This window comes from Bos grunniens, chromosome 10 (assembly GCF_055505025.1).
Source record: "Bos grunniens cultivar Pamir isolate PY7600 chromosome 10, Bosgru_T2T1.0, whole genome shotgun sequence".
Taxonomy (NCBI): Eukaryota; Metazoa; Chordata; class Mammalia; order Artiodactyla; family Bovidae; genus Bos; species Bos grunniens.
The window spans coordinates 67,910,957-67,930,436 of NC_141174.1; the positions used below are offsets into that span (position 1 = coordinate 67,910,957).

At 40.0% G+C, this 19,480-nt stretch overlaps 1 protein-coding gene across 11 annotated transcripts in view; it reads left to right on the forward strand.

Moving 5' to 3' along the window:
• Nucleotides 1-13,890: 13,890 nt before the first annotated feature.
• Nucleotides 13,891-19,480, forward strand: part of FSIP1 (fibrous sheath interacting protein 1) — a 210,666-nt gene continuing 205,076 nt past the window's right edge. For 7 of the 11 annotated variants that reach the window (XR_015134956.1, XM_086321953.1, XM_086321952.1 and 4 more), the window contains exon 1: nt 13,891-14,361. The gene's annotated coding sequence lies outside the window, so the exon portion shown is untranslated. The remainder of the gene's footprint in view (nt 14,362-19,480) is intronic. The other 4 variants (XM_086321966.1, XM_086321968.1, XM_086321965.1 and 1 more) reach the window with 3 other exon arrangements.

Consider the following 19,480-nt stretch of genomic DNA (forward strand, 5'->3'; position numbering starts at 1 on the left):
GATCTGATCTGATCTGAGTATATTATTTGACATAGAAATATGCCGGGGTCCAGCCCTGGTGGATCCAGGGAATTCGAAGCGGGGACGGCTTCGGTGAGGATCAGGAAACAACTGCTTAATTAAACATTAATTAAGGATATAAAGAGTGGTTAAATAAGGATAGCTCAGTGAGGAAATTCAGGGGAGAAAAGAGGCTGAATAATTCAGCCAGAAGGTGAGAGAAAGAACGACATGAGACCAAGTTTCCGTGAACAAGGCCCGCACTTTATTTTCCAAAGTAGTTTTTATACCTTAAATTATGCATAGAGGATAATGGGGGAAGGGGTAGAGTCATGCAGCAAGCCAGGCTTTCTTCCTGCAAACTTAGCATATGCAAAAGTTTAGGTGATTTGCATCATCTTCTGGCCCAGAGGCCTGCTGACATTTTAAGATCCTTTCTTCAGAAAACTTATTTTTCTCTAAAGGTGATTAGTCAAGCGCCACCCTCCAAAAGCATTAAAGTTGCATTCCTATAGGGCAAAGATGTAGTGGGCTATAACAAGAAAAAGAATTAACTCAAGGGTCCCAGGTTACAAACATTAAAGCTACTATTTACACCAATCATATTAATCAATACACTGCCAGGGACACAGCAGGTAAGGGATATGGAGACTTAGCAGCAAACATTGGCCCAACAAGTGAAAAACCCTTCACCAATACAATTTCTAATCAATCTTTTAACTGCTCAAAGGAATCTGTATTTAGACAGTTTAGAACATCTCATGCCTCTCACAGTTGGGAGGCTCTGAGCAATCACATGTGGCCGGAAAAACCTATTTAGGCAGGCTAGAGGACTTCCAAAGGAGTTTGTAGGTTGAAACACTATCACACCCAGGAACTGCATTAACTGGAGCTGTAAGTTAACTCTTTTTTTCAGAGAGAGGTAGTGGGGGACAGCCCCCTGTAAAGTCAGAGGTGTAGGTGAGAGCACAAAGCGGAAAGTAGGCAGACTCTGGTTTTGGGGGTAGATGCTCGAGAATTTCCAGGGGGACTCCTGAGGCTCGATCCCGCGTTTGCGTATGCCGAGCCTCCTTCCTCATGACCTTTGCCACGGGTGGAGTTCCTCACGCTGGCTCCTGGCAGTGATAGACTTCCAACTGAGCTATTCCAGATCCTGAAAGATGATGCTGTGAAAGTGCTGCACTCAATATGCAATATGCCGGGAGATGGCTCCCGGCAGAAATACATGATTATAAAAATCTTTTCTAGTTTATTTTGACTTCCCTCTATCAAAATTCTCATTCTTGTTTGCATTTTCTTCGTTGTGGTTTTTATGGAGGAAATTTGGTGTAAACAGGTTTTATTTATATACTACTACCCTAAAGTCCATGAAGAATTGGACTCAAACCTGCCTCTGGGCTGTTTCTCTGTGAGAAACAGTTAATCTAAGTTCATGATCATTTAAAAGGCAAATGATACAAGGGATAATTTTCTTCTCAAACCCAGCTTTTGAAAGATAATTCTAGGACTTTACCTGATTTTAAATATAGATGAAATAATGACTACAGGTCTAGAGAAATGAGAAAATTGGAACTGCATTGAAAAAGAAAATGTACCTAAAACTTTGTTCAAGTTTTTCAATGGTTAACTGGAAGTTGACTTTGAGAAAGACTAATACATTCTGTCCTTGTGAAGACTGTTTGAACATATAAGAGTGCATTTATGTGAACACATCATAAGTTGGAGCAGATGCCTTCATCCATTTCCTAAACATCCACTTTCCTTCCTTCTTCATAATGTCTACCCTATCCCATCTCCAGGGGAGATTATGATTAGAGGAGACTTCTTGCTATATTTAAGACTAATCCATGTATAAATATAAAAATACAAATTAACTTTACAAAGTGAGACCTACAAAAGTCTATTTAAAAAGCTTCTGAATTTTGCCATGCACCATCAGACTGAACAAGGAAACAAGAAACCATATGTATCCTTAAGGAGAATTGAGAAAACAAGGACATTTAGGCCTTCAGGGTGAGAGTGACCCATGGCTTTTTGCTGATATGTCAAATGATGTCAATTTACTCAGTTAATTCCTTTGGTTTGGCTGTATAAGCTAGGCAATTGTAGGCTGTTCTGAATTACATTCCCTGCCCCCCCATATCTTCTCAATAACAAAGAAGAAATATTTCTTTTTCAAAACAATTTTTATTGGAGTATAGTTGATTTACAATGTTGTGTTAGGTTCTGCTGTACATCGAAGAGAATTACTTATACATATATCCACTCTTTCTAAGATTCTTTTCCTGTATGGGTCATTACAAAGTACTGAGAAGAGTTCCCTGGCTTTTAGGGGCTTCCCTGGTGGCTCAGACAGTAAAGAATATGCCTGCAATGCAGGAGACACCGGTTTGATCCCTGGGTTGGGAAGATCCCCTGGAGTAGGAAATGGCAACCCACTCCAATATTCTTGTCGGGAAAATCCCATGGACAGAGGAGCCTGGCGGACTACGGTCCATAGGATTGCAAAGAGCTGGACATGACTAAGTGACACTTTCACTTTCCCTAGCTTTTAGTTTTTATTGGAGTATAGTTGAAGGTGTATTTATTAAAGCACTTTTAAGAATTACTGCTTTTTAAGAGTAAGTTTGCTTCAGAATAATCTAGTTTGCTTCAGAAATTAATTAAAAACCCCCATCATATTATAGATAAATATGTATAAAATATAAAATGTAATAGATTAAACTATTCTAGAATTGTATTTATTTATCATTAACCATATACTTTAAGAAGCTAAAGTGAAGGTAATATAAATTTCTTTGCAATAACTACTTCAGATCATTAGAGTATTAGAAGATCTTAATTAATTTTAATTTATAATTCTCTCTGCCTCAAAGTTTATTCCTGTGGTAGCATTTGGCTTCTCTTTGCCTGGTTTGTATTTATATATGATTCACTGTAGGATATTAAAGCACAGTCCACAGACTTCTGTAGGAAATGATATGATCTCTATTTTGCAGATGGGAAAACTAGATGCACAGATGGCCCTAAGAGATGAAGCAAATTAGAGACAGAGCTAAAAACAGTACAGAAGGTATTAAGAACCAGCTCTTCCACTGCATCCTCCAAAGCACGGATGATCGTTATCATTTCTCATTATTATGACTATTTTTTGAATACCCACTTGGCACATATTATTAAACTATGCTGGAGACTGTATTAAAAGTCTTAATGCCTGACAGCTGTTTTTCTCAATGTTATTTCCCAAAGTTCCTTCCGCTTCATGATTTCCTGTTTCGTGATAGAGTCATTCAGTTCAAATAAATGTTAAGAAACTTACTGGAATGCCAAAACTGAGATCACTCAGCTGAGAGTACTCAGAGTTGTCGTCTTCTGCCTCAGGTCCTCCTTGTTAATTTTGAGTCTGAAAGAAGTGAAAGTGAAAGTCATTCAGTTGTGTCTGACTCTGAGGCTCCATGGGCTCTACAGTCCACGGAATTCTCCAGGCCAGAATACTGGAGTGGGTAGCTGTTCCCTTCTTCAGGGGGCTCTTCCCAACCCAGGGATTGAACAGGGGTCTTCTGCATTACAGGCGGATTCTTTACCAACTGAGCTATCAGGGAAGCTCTGACTCTACCTTTAGTCTCTACCCTTAGTTTAATTTGAGAGTCATTGCCTTCACATCACTCTCACCCAATGCTCAACCATACTCTTCCATGCAGGCATATAAAATGTTAACAAGATTCTTTCATTCATAACAGTAACTGTTGTTGCATTTAACACACATTATTGTAATGGAATATGTGTTTGAGACATGGTCCCTGCCCTCTGGACAGTTTAAGGGAGGAAAAAACCCCACAAGAGACAGAGTAGTAAATGATCAAATGCTGACAAAAGTGCAGAGGGAGGAACAATAAAAATTATCCTTCACCGAGAGTGTGCATCTTCCGCAGGGATCTTGTTTTCACGGATGGCAAATTTTTCTTTAAATCCAGGAAATTTCTTCCTCCATAAAATGCCCATTTACTTCATATATTCATAGCACTTAGAATTTGGAAGATCTTAGCCTAGTTATATACCACCTCTGTAATTTAATATGAAGAAATGGATGCCCAGGAGATTAAGCAATTTTTTTCAAGGCCGTGGACCAGAACTCGTGAGTTTCAAAAATGCCTAATCCATAAGCAAGATGTGTGGAGGGGAAACCAGTGCTTTAAAATGTCTTTTCCATGACACTGAGAAGATGAAATATTTCTCTAACTAATGCCTTCCATTTTCTTCCTGCTCTTACCATGAATAGATAGGTAACTACTACATATTGGCACTCAGAAATCCCCCTTACTTCTGATGCTTGCTGTCTAAAATGAGTGGTGGTGAGGAGTTGGAGGGGATTAATATGACCTGCCTCTGACAGGCTCTTCAAGCAACTAGGTATGACTGGAGAAAGGCTGAAAAGCTCACTTGCTCAGAAATAGCTTGCTCGAGGATTTGACTCAGGTAAGGTCATAAAGACTACCTTTATGACCAACATAAAGGTAGACAAATGAATGCAGGAATGCAAGTGTGCCACCTGAATACAAAATTCCCATAAATTTGGGCCAAGTTAATGAGCGCTGAAGAATTGATGCTTTTGAACTGTGGTGTTGGAGAAGACTCTTGAGAGTCCCTTGGACTGCAAAGAGATCCAACCACTCCATTCTGAAGGAGATCAGCCCTGGGAATACTTTGGAAGGAATGATGCTAAAGCTGAAACTCCAGTACTTTGGCCACCTCATGCGAAGAGCTGACTCATTGGAAAAGACTCTGATGCTGGGAGGGATTGGGGGCAGGAGGAGAAGGGGACGACAGAGGATGAGTTGGCTGGATGGCATCACCGACTCGATGGACATGAGTTTGAGTGAACTCCGGGAGTTGGTGATGGACAGGGAGGCCTGGTGTGCTGTGACTCATGGGGTCGCAAAGAGTCAGACACAACTGAGTGACTGAACTGAACTGAACTGAATGACCTGTAGATACATAACAAAAAATAGTTAGCAGTTTCCACAAAAATACGAAGTTACCTGTATCAAAATATACAAGATAAGTGAGCATTTAATGGATGACAGGTATGAATTGAACCTGATAATTCACCTTTTTCATTCTTCAACATAGATTAGAAGGTTGCTTTTGTTTGAAGCACAAGTACTCATTTTATTAACAGTTGCAAGAAAACATTCAATACAGAATCACAAGAACATTTTAATTTCTCTATTTCTACAAAGTAAGGAAAAGTATTCAGAAGTTGCCTTCCCATTATTTAATAGATGGGTGTAAATTGGAGCCTGGAGAAGTGAAGAGGCTTGTCCTAGAATCAACAATAGAGGGAGATGTAAACGCAAATCTCATAAACCTAAACCATTTTTCAATTCATTCTATTGCATTGTGCTGTAAAAATAGGGCACGCTGATTGTGGTTTTCTCTGTTTAATACTTTGTAGATCACAGATGAGAAGACCGGTGGCTGTTACCACTGTCCAGATGTTTCTACACAGGCAATTCTTGCTTATCTGCTTGATGAACATATATATATATATTTTTATATCGGTATGAATACTGTGGAAGTTCAGACTGGAACACATGAGCAGGTGGTTTCCAAAGAGAGCCAAGTCTGCTTATGTCAGATATTCACAGAATCTTGGAGCTGAAAGTAAGCTTAGAAATCTTTATCCTGCCCCTTATTTTACTAGATGGAGAAACAGATTGAAAGAAATTAAGAGACCAGGTCAGCTTGTTGAAGATTCTGGCTGAGAAAGCAGAGATGTGTAATTTAAAATGGTTTTGTGTGCCAGTGTTGGAGTTATATAATAAATTTTGATCCAAATTAGTATATTAATTCCAGTTTGTTTGTGATGATAAAATGAAGAGAAAATAAACCAATCTCAGTTAAATAAGTAATTGAATGATCAAATAATAAAAAGGATTTAAACAAGAAAGCCAATAGTCATCAAAATGGTGACTGGTTCCTAGTCTAATAAACTTATTATCTGTTCAGATAGAAACATTACTTTGAACTGAGAGAAAATATGTGTGAGGATTAAGTGAGACCCTAAGAACATCAGGATGGCAGCCTGAGAGCTGACTAATGAACACCCCTTGTGATTGTTCACCTTTGTCTTCTTTATCTCTGAGATGTTAACTCAGAGAAGAAAAAATTTTCTTTGTTGTTACTGAAGATCTTTGAAGTTTGATCTGAATACATTTCAAATGTGCAATGTAAATTTGTTTAACTTTGTTTCAGTTCAGTTCAGTTCAGTCGCTTAGTCGTGTCTGACTCTTTGCAACCCCATGAATCGCAGCTCGCCAGGCCTCCTTGTCCATCACCAACTCCCAGAGTTCACTCAGACTCACGTCCATCAAGTCAGTGATGCCAACCAGCCATCTCATCCTCTGTCGTCCCCTTCTCCTCCTGCCCCCAATCCCTCCCAGCAGCAGAGTCTTTTCCAGTGAGTCAACTCTTCGAATGAGGTGGCCAAAGTACTGCAGTTTCAGCTTTAGCATCAGTCCTTCCAAAGAAATCCCAGGGCTGATCTCCTTCAGAACGGACTGGTTGGATGTCCTTGCAGTCCAAGGGACTCTCAAGAGTCTTCTCCAACACCACAGTTCAAAAGCATCAATTCTTCGGTGCTCAGCTTTCTTCATAGTCCAACTCTCACATCCATACATGACCACTGGAAAAACCATAGCCTTGACTAGACGGACCTTTGTTGGCAAAATAATGTCTCTGCTTTTCAATATGCTATCTAGGTTGGTCATAACTTTTCTTCCAAGGAGTAAGCGTCTTTTAATTTCATGGCTGCAGTCACCATCTACAGTGATTTTGGAGCCCCCCAAAATAAAAGGTTTCTATAATAATAAAGTTTATAAAATTTTAATTCGAGAATACACTTTACTATACAGAGACCCAATTTAACACAAAAAATGAACAAACAGAATACCCTATGGGGTCAGAGACCTAGCTCAGTTCAGAAGTGATTTGGAATCAGACAAGCATGAAGCATGACACCCAGTCCTTGGACTGTGTTCTGAAATCATGAGTTTCTGCCCAGGATTAATTGTTACACCGAAATTACTAAATTTCTCTCCAGCCATTATCCACTGGCAGCGTCTCGCGTCCATATTCCTGGCGGGGGCCAAATGCCAGAAGCAGAACTGTGTAATCTCAACTGGCATCCAGCAATGGAGACTACAGCTAGCCTTGGGAAACTTCTGGCAACTCTTTAAATCTTTACAGGTACAGAATTGCCTGAGGCGACCAAACTGTGGAGCCAGCAGTATAAACCAGAGAGTAAAAGAGTCTGTTACTGTGAGGGGATTCTCCAAGAAGAGAAATTTTCCCTTTCTGGTGAGAATGACTCACTTAGCAGAGCTGATTTCTTGAGGGCAGAACTGAGATGACCCAACCCCACTGGCCAAAAAAATTTTTTTTTGATTTTAGAATGTATCTTTATTCTCTTTGATTTATTTTACTACCTTTTAAATAATTTAAAAAAAGTTTTGGTCACTCCTTGTGGCATTGTGGGATCTTACTTCCCTGACCAGGGATCAAAGCCACACACCGTGCATTGGACCTGCACCTTCTGCATTGAAAGTCAGGATCTCAACCACTGGGTCGCTGGGGGAGTCCCTATTTTACCATACAAACACCTGTTAGCTTTCTGGGGGCTTCCCAGGAGGCTCAGTGGTAAAGAATCCATCTGCAATGCAGGAGATGAGAATTCGGTCCCTGAGGCGGGAGGATCCCTTGAAGAAGGAACTGGCAACCCACTGCAGTATTTTTGCCTGAGAAATTCCATGGACAGAGGAGGACTTGAGGACACAACATCAAATTGGCTTTCTGGGCCATAAATGTATAGCTGCACCGTGTGTGTTGATCTTTATGCATCTCCACAGCATCCTGGCACAGTTTCCCAGCACACACTGACACTCATATCACTTGAACAAGTTAAACATGATCACATGACAGTGCTGGGTTTACTCTTTTCACTTAAAAAATCAAAGGGTATCATTATGTACTGGGGCTACCAGCTATTGTGAAGTAGCAAGCTTCCCTCGAACCCATAGGGACTTTTAAAATGGGGCCATCCTCTGACTGGCACTTGATTCTGTATGTGTGTGTGCTCAGTTGCTCAGTCGTGTCTGACTCTTTTTGACCCCATGGACTGTAGTCTGCCAGACTCCTCTGTCCATGGCATTCTCCAGGCAAGAATACTGCAGTGGGTTGCCATTTCCTGCTCAAGGGGATCTTCTTGATCCAGGGATAGAACCCATGTCTTGTGTGTCTCCTGCCTTGCAGGTGGGTTCTTTACCACTGAGCCACTGGGGAAGCCCCTGATTCTCTACACAAATGCGTAATAGACAGAGTAAGGAAAGGGTTCAGAATCCAGGAAGCTGGAGGCGAGAACATTCTCATTTTCTAGCTTACTCTTTACAAAGGGAGTACTGAATGTCTGTGTTCAGAGCCCCTGGATTGCCCAGATCCAGGGGTCTCTCTGGTTCCTTTCAGAGAAGCAACCTCATCACTATTTATCCTTTAAAATGCAAACTTGAAGTCAGTGTTGTTCAAAGCATGCTCATCGTCATACTGCACCAAAATCACCAGTGTTTGTTAAAATGAAGATTCCTGGACCTCCTAACTCAGAGAATAGGGACTAAAATCAACATTGTATTTATTTATTTAGTTTTCAAACTTTAAACTTTTTATTTTGCATTGGGGTATAGCCAGTTTACAATGTTAAACTACCAATGTTATGGTAGTTTCAGGTGAATAGTGAAGGGACTAAGCTGTACACATACGTTTATCCATTCTCCCCCACACTCTTCTCCCATCCAGGCTGGCACGTAACTTTGAGTTGAGTTCCATGTGCTATATAGTAGGTCTTTGTTGGTTATCCATTTTGAATATAGTAGTGTGTAAATGACCTTCCCAAACTCCTTAAACATCCCTTCACCTACCGGCAAGTTCATTTTCTATGAGTCTCTTTCTGTTTTGTAAGTAAGTTCATTTGTATCATTTCTTTTTATATTTCACATATAAGGGATTACATATGATATTTTTCCTTCTCTGTCTGACTTACTTCACTCAGTATGACACTCTCTAGTTCCATTCATGTTGCTGCAAATGGCAAAAATCAACATTTTAAATAACATCTGAAATGATCCTTATGAACAACAAAATCTGAGAACCCATTTTTAGCAGATTTATTTCATAGCTTTTAAGTACTGAAAAAAGAACTAAACACGTACTAAATGCATTTTTACTGTGAATAAAAATAGGATTACTTGTTCCAGAACTTGCTTTTTGCTGTTTAAGCCTTGATTTACTCCCTGGTCTTGCCTCTTGATTACATGGGTAGCGCTGTGGCCAAGCAGGACCAGGAGGAACAGGAGAGAGTGGAGTTTGGGTAAAAGGGTATATGAAATAAAACATGGACTTCTATAGAAAGTCTGCAGGTTTTACAGGAATACAAATAGGTGAGAACTTTAGTCTTTCAAAATTATCAGTGGTTATTTGATATTAGGTATCAAATAATAGGAGCCTGGCATGGCAGTCCATGGGGTCCCGAAGAGTCGGACACGACTTGGTGACTGACCAATAACAATTTTATAATATGGAGAGCTTCTGAGGTAACTCAGCAGTAAAGAATCTGCCTGTAATGTAGGAGATGCAGGAGATGCTGGTTCCATCATTGGGTGGGGAAGATCCCCTGGAGGCAGAAATTGCAGCCCGCTCCAGTATTCTTGCCCGGGAAATCCGTTAAGGCTCTCATCAGGCTCCAGTCCATGGGGTTGCAAAGAGTGGACACAACTGAGCACATACATATATTTATATATTTATAATATGTACTAAGATTTAAAAAAATAATCTGCTCTGATATTTTTGGTATCTAATTCACGCTTATTTGGATGGCTATTATATATGTGCATGCTCAGTCACTAAGTCATGTCCAACTCTTTGCGACCCCATGGACTATAGCCCACTAGGCTCCTCTGTCCATGGGATTTCCCAGTCAAGAATACTGGAGTGCGTTGTCATTTCCTTCTGCAGGGGATCTTTCCAACCCAGGGATAGAACCCATGTCTCTTGCACTGCAGGTAGGTTCTTTACCACTGAGCCATCTGAGAAGCCCCACTTAAAGACGTACCCAAGCACAGTTCAAACAAACAGAATATTTCAGTTCAGTAGCCTCTTGGATCACACCTAAAAATCCAAGGAAATTAAGTTTCTGAAAGCGGATTTGGAGTTTTGTTTTTAACGGAAGGCAATCAGCACCATCTAGTGGACACAAGTAAACTTTCTTCTTGAATTCAGTCCAGTGAGAAGGTGAAGAGAACAAACAGGCTTTGGAATTGGGCTGGAATCCAAGTACCATTTAGTTACCAAATGAACTTGGCAAAACCACTTAACCGCTGTGCTCTGCTTCTCAAGTACCCATCTGGGTAATAACAGTGCTGTTGCATAGGTGTTATGAAGTGACATGGAATGACGTATCTGAGGCATGTTCTAAACCCTCAGTAAATGTTACTTTTTAATAACTAAGCCATAGATAGATTCACATGTCATGGGAACTGTCCAGTAGCACACATTTTAAATTGCCCATCGAAGAAATGACTGTTAAACCTAGTTTGTAGAATCTATGATACAATTCTTAGTGAGGTTTCTCTCCTAGTACCGTGTTACATTTGGCTGAAGCTCATGGTGAGAAAAAGGAAATTGGGACAACAAGGCTGGAATGATAGTTGGAGTCCAGATGGAATACAACGTGGGCTCATTCATTCATTCAAATCTGACTCCACTCAGAAGGAGAATGTCAGGAACAGAGAGAGACTGAAAACAAAAAACAAAAACCAGCTTTGAAACCAACGCTGCCATATGTCACCAACCTGGAATGAGACCAGGGAAATTTTAGCTTAAAATATCTTGACTGTAGATGAAATCTTTATGAATTATTTTGAAAGGCATAATTCTTTCTAGAATATTTTGGGGGTGGGGTATGAACACAGCTCTAACATATTTGGTGCTCTAACATATTTGACTGTGAATTGTTTTGAGGGTATAATTGCAATGGTTGGCATAGAAGTAATTCAGGAAATTAAAAACAAAGACACAATTTATTGTGTACTAATACACAACAAATACAATTTATTAAAGTTTGCCCTCAAGGCACATACTGTCTCTCAACAATCTATACAAGGGAAGCAGCAGAAGGTAAATAAAGGGAATGAGAATGATAGAAAGCAATTCAAGATGAGGTGAGTTTTATGCAAAATGTTATCAGTGGGGACTTATTTTGAAAGGTTACAAACAGTAAATGGACACTACATTTCTACTGAATTTGAACTTTCTATTCACTTGCTTTATATGTATTTTATGCTGTGTAAGCAACAGTTTTTAAAAAAATGATAAGTTAATCATGAGCACTGGACACAATCCTGATTTTTCTTAGTTGTTTTTTCCCCTCACATCCCCAAGAAATCTGAAATGTGTTGTTTTCTGAAGAAGCACCATTGATTACCAAAAATAAAAATGGAAAGAATAGCCTTTATTCATGAAATACCAGCATTGTGCGGGCATTTGGAGATTAGTCTGTAGCTACTCAGAGAGTGATCTGTGGACCAGAAGTATTGGCATCACCTGGGAGCCTGTTGGAGTCTTGGCTTCCACCTGACAGAATTAGCACAGAATGAGGAAATTATAGCCCATAAAAACTTATGGATTTACCCAAGGTCACCCAGCTATTTAGTGCTATGCTGTGCTTCGTCACTCAGTGTCTGACTCTGCCCATGGGGTTTCTCCAGGAAAGAGTACTGGAGTGAGTTGTCATGTCCTCCTCCAGGGAATCTTCCAACCCAGGGATCTCAACCCAGGTCTCCTGCATTGCAGGCAGATTCTTTACCATCTGAGCCACCAGGGAAGCCCATTTAGTATCAGAATCCAAACAGTGGCATCGCTCCCCTTTATATAAAAGTAAGAGTGTCAAGGGAACAGAGTAGGCCTTCCATGGTGGTTCAGAGGTAAAGAATCCACCTGCTAGGCAGGAGACCCAGGATGGACCCCTGAGTCAGGAAGATCCCCTGGAGAAGGAAATAGCAACCAACTCCAGTGTTCTTGCCAGGGGTATCCCATGGACAGTATCTGGCAGGTTACAGTCCATGGTCACAAAGTCACAAAGAGCTGGACACCACTTAGCTCCCTGCCAAATAGAACAGCAGAGATGGGAATTATTATTTAATATAGAGTGGTCAGGAAAAACCCACCTGAGGAAGCAGACACCTGAAGGAAGAGAAGAAACAACCATATGGAAGGCTGGGGAACTGTGTTCCAGGCAATGCGTGTGAGTGTGTGTGTCTGGCAATGTGTGTGAGTGTGTATGTCTGTATGTGTGTTTATTCATATTGGAAGAACAACAAGGAGAAGGAGTAGGATTTCCAAATTCCCAACAGATATTAATATTTGGCATGCATAAACAAGAAATCAGAACTGCTAGGAGCTCTCCAAATTTTAAGTTATTCTTAAAATACTTCCAACCTTCTTCATATTATTTACTCATTATCATGCTATATGAAGCACTTGTTTAAAAAATAAGAACTATTAAAAGCATTTATGAGACGTAGCCTGTAGCAAATATTCAAATATTGGAGTACACAGAGAACATTATTGGGTGGGTACCATTTGAATAATGTAACACACAAATCTCCAAGCAAGGCTAACAGTGCTTCACATAATCATGGGTTGGAAATTGCCCAGTTAAGAACTTATTTCGAATAAAAACTTGTTCCTTGGACTATCACTCATAGAATTTGTGTAAAGTATACAATAAGTATCAACTTATTAACATTTATTTTACTTGCAAGAATGACTATTAGAAGACAGTTAATGTGCAGAAACACACACTTACCACACTAATTGCAAGCAAAATTGACTGGTTGAGTTGTGATCGCGTCCTTCCTAAGTGCTCCTGTCCTGGTTCCTGAAACGTTTATCTCAGCTTCTGACTCACAGTGTTTCCTGCCCTTGCTTTTGATTTATCTTGACATCAGTGGATCTCTATGTTGATTGCTAAGGTTTAATTCTTGCAGGAGAATTAGAACTCTCTGTCCAATTTTCCTGATTTCTCAACTGACTTTCTTTTAATTTGGAAAAACATATAAAGATTCTGAGAAATGCTGGGAAGAAATTCTTGAGTAGAAACACTAACAAGGAGGACCTTGAGGAAGCAATTATTATCTCAGGCCCCAAGGAGGGCCTGAGACTGGCAGGATGCAGTTATTGATTAGGTAAGATAGGTAAGAAGGTGAGGTGGAGGAGGGACTGTGGAGAAGTTCACTTTTTGACATCTTAAGTTTGAGGTCCTTCTTACATCGATGTCATTTAGTCAGATAAGCATGTGGATTTCAGAGCTGGAGATAGAAATGCAGAATGTAGAAGTATATGGATGACATTTACAGTCAGGTTTTTACACCCACCACTGCCCTAGTTCTGCACACATCACTTTTATCTATTTGATCTTCTGAAAAATACTTACAGAATACATACCTCACCACCTAACAATGAGGCTAAAAGGTCCATGTATTGAAAATGTCTTGTAAACTGTAAAATGCTGCTTATATTGGAAGAAGCAGATATTTGATGGCACTGAGGATGAAGAAAAGTCAATTTGAGGACCCAGGGAAATAGTCTTCATGCGCTGAGAATTTAGAATCACAAAAGAAAGAAAGTGCAAATAGCAATTATTACCTTCTTTGGATTGTGGTCCAATCTGGGCAAAATTAATATTTTTTATTTACATGCCATCCAACATTTACTAAGAACGTCACAGAACATTATGGTTTTGAGCGCACAACAATGTTGTGAGGAAGCAATCATTATTACCCCATTTTACGGAGAAGCAAACTGAACTCGGAGAGGATAAGCTGACCTGTAGAGCATCATATTAATAGTGAGGACAGAGGCATACAAACATTCATACATCCTCGTTCCGAGTTCAACCTAAATACGAACAAACCATTCCACACCCTCCGCCGTCCGCCCAGAAGACAGAGAAGACAGTAGAGGTTCCTCAGGTCTCAGGGTTTCGTCAGGTTGTGCCCCAGCCGTTCTTGGGCTCCCATGTCTTGTTTCTAGATGGTACTGTCCTTTTCTCCTATCGCGAGACTGGAAGCGTCCGCTTCTGGTTGCCAAGGGAACGGCGTTCTGAGAGGCAAGAGGGCTTAGGACCCGCCGCTTCTTCCACCTGTAGAGAAAGAGAAACTGCGGTGGCGGGAAAAGACCCCTCCCTTTCGGGGGACAGTGGGTGACGCTGAGTGTCAATGCTCTGACGACTGGACACTGGTTTTCGCCCAGAAGGTGAGGGACCGCACAGATTAGCAGCGGAGCTCTGTCGCCGGACTACAATCCAGTCAAAGAGTGGAGCGGAGTCCCATCTGGCTGCTGGGCTGGGGATGGGCGGACGGTGTCAGCGGGGGGCCGGCCCGGAGTCCTGGGAGGGAGCGGTGGGTCTGACCTCGGAGAAGCTTCAGTCTCCTCGAAGGCTGTGCCAGGATTTCCTGGACACTGTAGCGAACGTTCCTGACCGTAAGACCTAGTACCAAGGACTCCCACTGTCCTAGCCCATAAGATCTAGAACTTGTGTTACAAATTAATTACCAGCCATTTAAAATAGTCTATAAGTGACAAAGGATGCAAATAGGTATTTCACAGGAATAAAAAAAAAGGTGGGCAGTAAACATTTGACTAGAGACAACTTCTTTGGTAATTAAAGAAATGTAACTCATAGATACTTCTTGACATGTACCAGATTGACAAAGGTGAAAAGCTTTGACATAATCAGATTGGCCCTGATGGGGAAACAGACGCCTTCATCTCAGCATACCCTGTTGGTAGTAATGTAATCTGGTACAGTTTTGTTGTAGGACAATTTGGTAGTTTACCAAAATTTGAAATCCAAGTGTTCTTTGACTCAACAATTTAAAAAAATTTATTGAAGTGTAGTTGATATACAATGTTAATATCTTCTGTATAGCAGTGACTCAGTTATACATACATATATATATATGTATATTCTTTTTCATATTCTTTTCCATTATGGTTTGTCACAGGATATTGAATATAGTTTCCTGGCTATACAGTAGGACGTTGTTTATTCATCCTATTTTTAATATGTTGCCTCTGCTAATCCCAAACTCCCATACCTCCCCTCTCCTCTCTCCCCTCCCCCTTGGCAACCACAAGTCTGTTCTCTGTATCTGTGAGTCTGTTTCTGTTTTATGTATATTCATTTGTGTTGTACTAAATTCCTCATATAAGTGATACGGTATTTGTCTTTCTGACTGACTTTGCTTAGTATGATAATCTCTAAGTCTATCCATGTTGCTGCAAATGGTGCTATTTCATTCTTTTTAACGGCTGAATAATGTATTTAATGGGCTAAATAATTGTATATATGTACCACGTCTTTGGGCTTCCCTGGTGGCTCAGAGGGTAAAGCATCTGCCTGCAGTGCGGGAGACCTGGGTTCAATCCCTGGGTCGGGAATATCCCCTGGAGAAGGAAATGGTAACCTACTCCAGTACTCTTGCCTGGAAAATCCCATGGACGGAAAAGCCTGGTAGGCTACAGTCCGTGGGGTCATAAAGAGTCAGACACGACTGAGCGACTTCATTTTCACTTTTTCCTTGCCTCTTCTGTTGATGGACATCTGTTGATGTCCATCTGTTGATGGACAGATTTAGGTTGTTTCCATGTCTTGGCTATTGTAAATAGTGCTGCTATGAGCATAGCGGTGCATGTATCCTTTTGAATTATAATTTTGTCTGGGTATATGCCCAGGAGTGGGATTTCTGGGTCGTATTGCAATTTTGTTTTGACTTAGCAATTCAATTTTATATTCTGGACATATAAACATAACTAAGCAAAAATTTGTACAAAGAGGTTAACTTAAAATTGAGGTATTCTTTACATACCGTAAAATTTACCCTTTTAATATTGCAGTTCTGTGAGCTTTGACAAACGCATACAGTTTGTGTTTATGTAATTACCATCACAGTCAAGATACAAAACACTTGCGTCATTCTCCCAGAAATCCCCTTATACCGGTTTATGTAGTTAACCCTTCCTTATGCCCAGTCATCCATTTTCTGTCCCTATGCTGCTGCTGCTGCTGCTGCTAAGTCACTTCAGTCATGTCCGACTCTGTGTGACCCCATAGACAGCAGCCCACTAGGCTCCCCCGTCCCTGGGATTCTCCAGGCAAGAACACTGGAGTGGGTTGCCATTTCCTTCTCCAATGCATGAAAGTGAAAAGTGAAAGTGAAGTCGCTCAGTCGTGTCCGACTCTTAGCAACCCCATGGACTTCAGCCCACCAGGCTCCTCGGTCCATGGGATTTCCAGGCAGGAGTACTGGAGTGGGGTGCCATTGCCTTCTCCGTCTGTCCCTATAGTTTTTTCTATTCTAGAAGTCATATAATTGGAAACAAATACTATGGAGACTTTTGAATCTGGCCTCTTTCAACTTAGCGGTATATAGTTGAGATTTGCCTAAGTTTTATGTCAGTAGTTTGTTTTCTTATACTGCTGAGCAATGTTCCATTGTATGGCTGTACCACAGTTGCTTATTCATTGTCTAGTTGAGGGACATTTGGATTGTTCCTAGTTTGGGGCAGTTGTTAATGGAGTTGCTATAAACCTTTATGTGCAGATTTCTGTGTGATTACAAATGTTCATTTCTTGGGTGAATATCCAAGTGTGAGATTGTGGAGTCATAAGGTAAGTGTATGTTAAACACTGTAAGAAAGTGGCAAGTGGTTCTGCAACGCTGCTATCCCATTTTGTATTTTTGTATTCTCATCAGCAACATATGAAAGTTCCAATTGCTTCAACTTTGTCAACACTTGGTATTGTTAGTTTCTTAAAAAAGTAATTTTCACCATTTGAATGTGTAGCAGTATCTCATTATGGTTTTAATTTGAATTTTTCCCATGGCTTAATGATATTGACCATCTTCTTATGCTAGCTTGCTATCTATACATCTTTGGTGATGTGTCTGCTCAAATCTTTCTTATTATTGAGTCTTGATACTTCTTTATATATTCAAGATGTAAGTCCTTTGTCAGCTATGTGTTTTGCAAATATTTTCTTCCAATATTTGACTTTTGTTTTCCTTTTCAGTAGTGTTGTTTGAAGAGTGGAAGTTTTAAACTTTGATACATTCCAATTTATCAGTGTTTTCTTTTATGAATCATACTTCTGATGTTGTCTGCCAAGGGATTCCCTGGTGGCTGATGGTAAAGCGTCTGCCTGCCACGCGGGAGACCTGGGTTTAATCCCTGGGTCGGGAAGATCCTTTGGAGAAGGAAATGGCAACCCACTCCAGTACTCATGCCTGGAAAATTCCATGGATGGAGAAGCCTGGTGGGCTACAGTCCATGGGGTCGCAGAGTCGGACACGACTGAGAGACTTCACTTTCTTTTCACTTTCTGATGTTGTATCTAAGACATCTTTGCCTAGCCCACGATCACACATATTTTATAGAAAGTTCATAGTTTTGAGTTTTTCTTTTAGGCTTGTGATCAATTTTGAGTGAATTTTTGTTTTGCTTTTTATAGCAAATCTTCCATATAAGCTAAATGAAACTGATTTTTAAAATGCTACATCTATGCAATAGAGTACTATGCCATGATTTGAAAGCATGAAATGTATTTGTGTGTGGTGCTACAGAAAAGTCTCTGAAATGCATAAAGTGTGAGAAAGCAAGTTGTGAAGTACCATGCCATTTGTGTGTGTTTGTGTTGGGTAGGAGTAGGTAGTTACAGGATAGAAAGTTTGCATATGCCTAAAAAAGTAAGACCTACAAAAATCTATCAACTGTGTTTCTTGGGATGAGGGTAAGTTGAACTTGAAAAACTTTTACATTGTTCTATATTATTTGCCTTTTTTCCCCTCTCATAGGCAAATATTTCTTACATAATAAACAAATATAGAAAGTTAAGAAAAAACACCACAAATAGTTTTTAAACATTAAAATCATGAAAATAAATGTAATTCAACTTTTTAAAAAGGCTGGCTATTCATTGTAACTAAACAGAGGAGGATTAATTTTCTTTTTATTCTTTCATTCATCCCAAAACATCAAATTACATTGGCCCAGTGTCCCCATTTTGGTTTTAAATCATTCATGGTGGTTGCATTTCTCACAAGCCTATATGAAAAAGTTTAATCTCACTTGAAATGAATGTTAGGAAAACTTTGTACCTCTTAACAGTGATTTATTGCAAGTTAGAATCTGGTCATATATCCTTTTGTTTAATGGAATATCAAGAACTGAATAGTATTCTATTTTAGAACTATCTTTAATGTAATAAGAAAATGCTGATCACTTAATGTTAAGTGAGAAATACATGGATTCAATTTTGTTGAAAAAATATGAAAAGCAAAAATGGAAAAGAAATGTGCCAGCAGTGTTTAGCTCAGGGTGATGAATACTGGGTGATTTTTAGTTATTTTTGAATAGACTTTAATGTATTCCAGAAAATTTACTACAATAAATAAATTCTTTAATTATGAATTTAAAATACTAGAAAACCAGCAAGTAGAGATAAGCAAAAGGTAAAAGAAGACACAAGAACACCCATGAACCTGCTAGTCCAGAACCCACCATTGTTACTTCTTTGATTTGTGATCATCCTTCAGGTCCCTCTCTGTATATTTCTTTAATTAGAGAAATTGGTCTTGTTTTTTAAACAGGATATTGATTTGCTTCCTTCCTGCTTCCTGCCTTCCTTTCTTGTCTATGCCCTTTGCCAGTTTTCTATTGGAATGCTTCTTTTCCTTGTTGATAAGAGCTCTTTAAATATGTAAATGTATTAATCTTTTGTATATTATCTATATTGCATATATTTCCTCCAGTTTCTCATCTATCTTTTAATTTAGAGTTTTTTTTTTTTCTTTTTGGTTTGATACTCAAGAGCAGTCAGTGTTATGTGATCACATCTATTAGTCTCTTATTTTTTGACTTATGCTCTTGATGTCCTGCTTGGTAAGTCACTAACCTCATTTTTGGGCTTCCCAGGTGTGTTCGTGCATGCTCAGTTGAGTCTGATAGCCCACCAGTCTCCTCTGTCCATGGGATTCTCCAGCCAAGAATACTGGCGTGGGTTGCTGTTTCCTCCTCCAGAGGATCTTCCCAGCCCAGGGATGGAACCTGTGTCTCCTGCATTGGCAGGCGGATTCTTTACTACTGAACCTGTGGTAAAGTGCCTTCCCAGGTGGCTCAGTGGTACTGAGCCACTCCTGCCGAGTAGGAGACGTGGGTTTGATCCCTGGGTGGGGAAGATCCCCTGGAGAAGAAAATAGCAACCCACCCCATGATTCTTGCCTGGGAAATCCCATGGACAGAGGAACCTGGCAGCTGTAGTCCATGGGGTTTCAAAAGAGTCGGACAGGACTTAGCAACTAAACAACAAAAA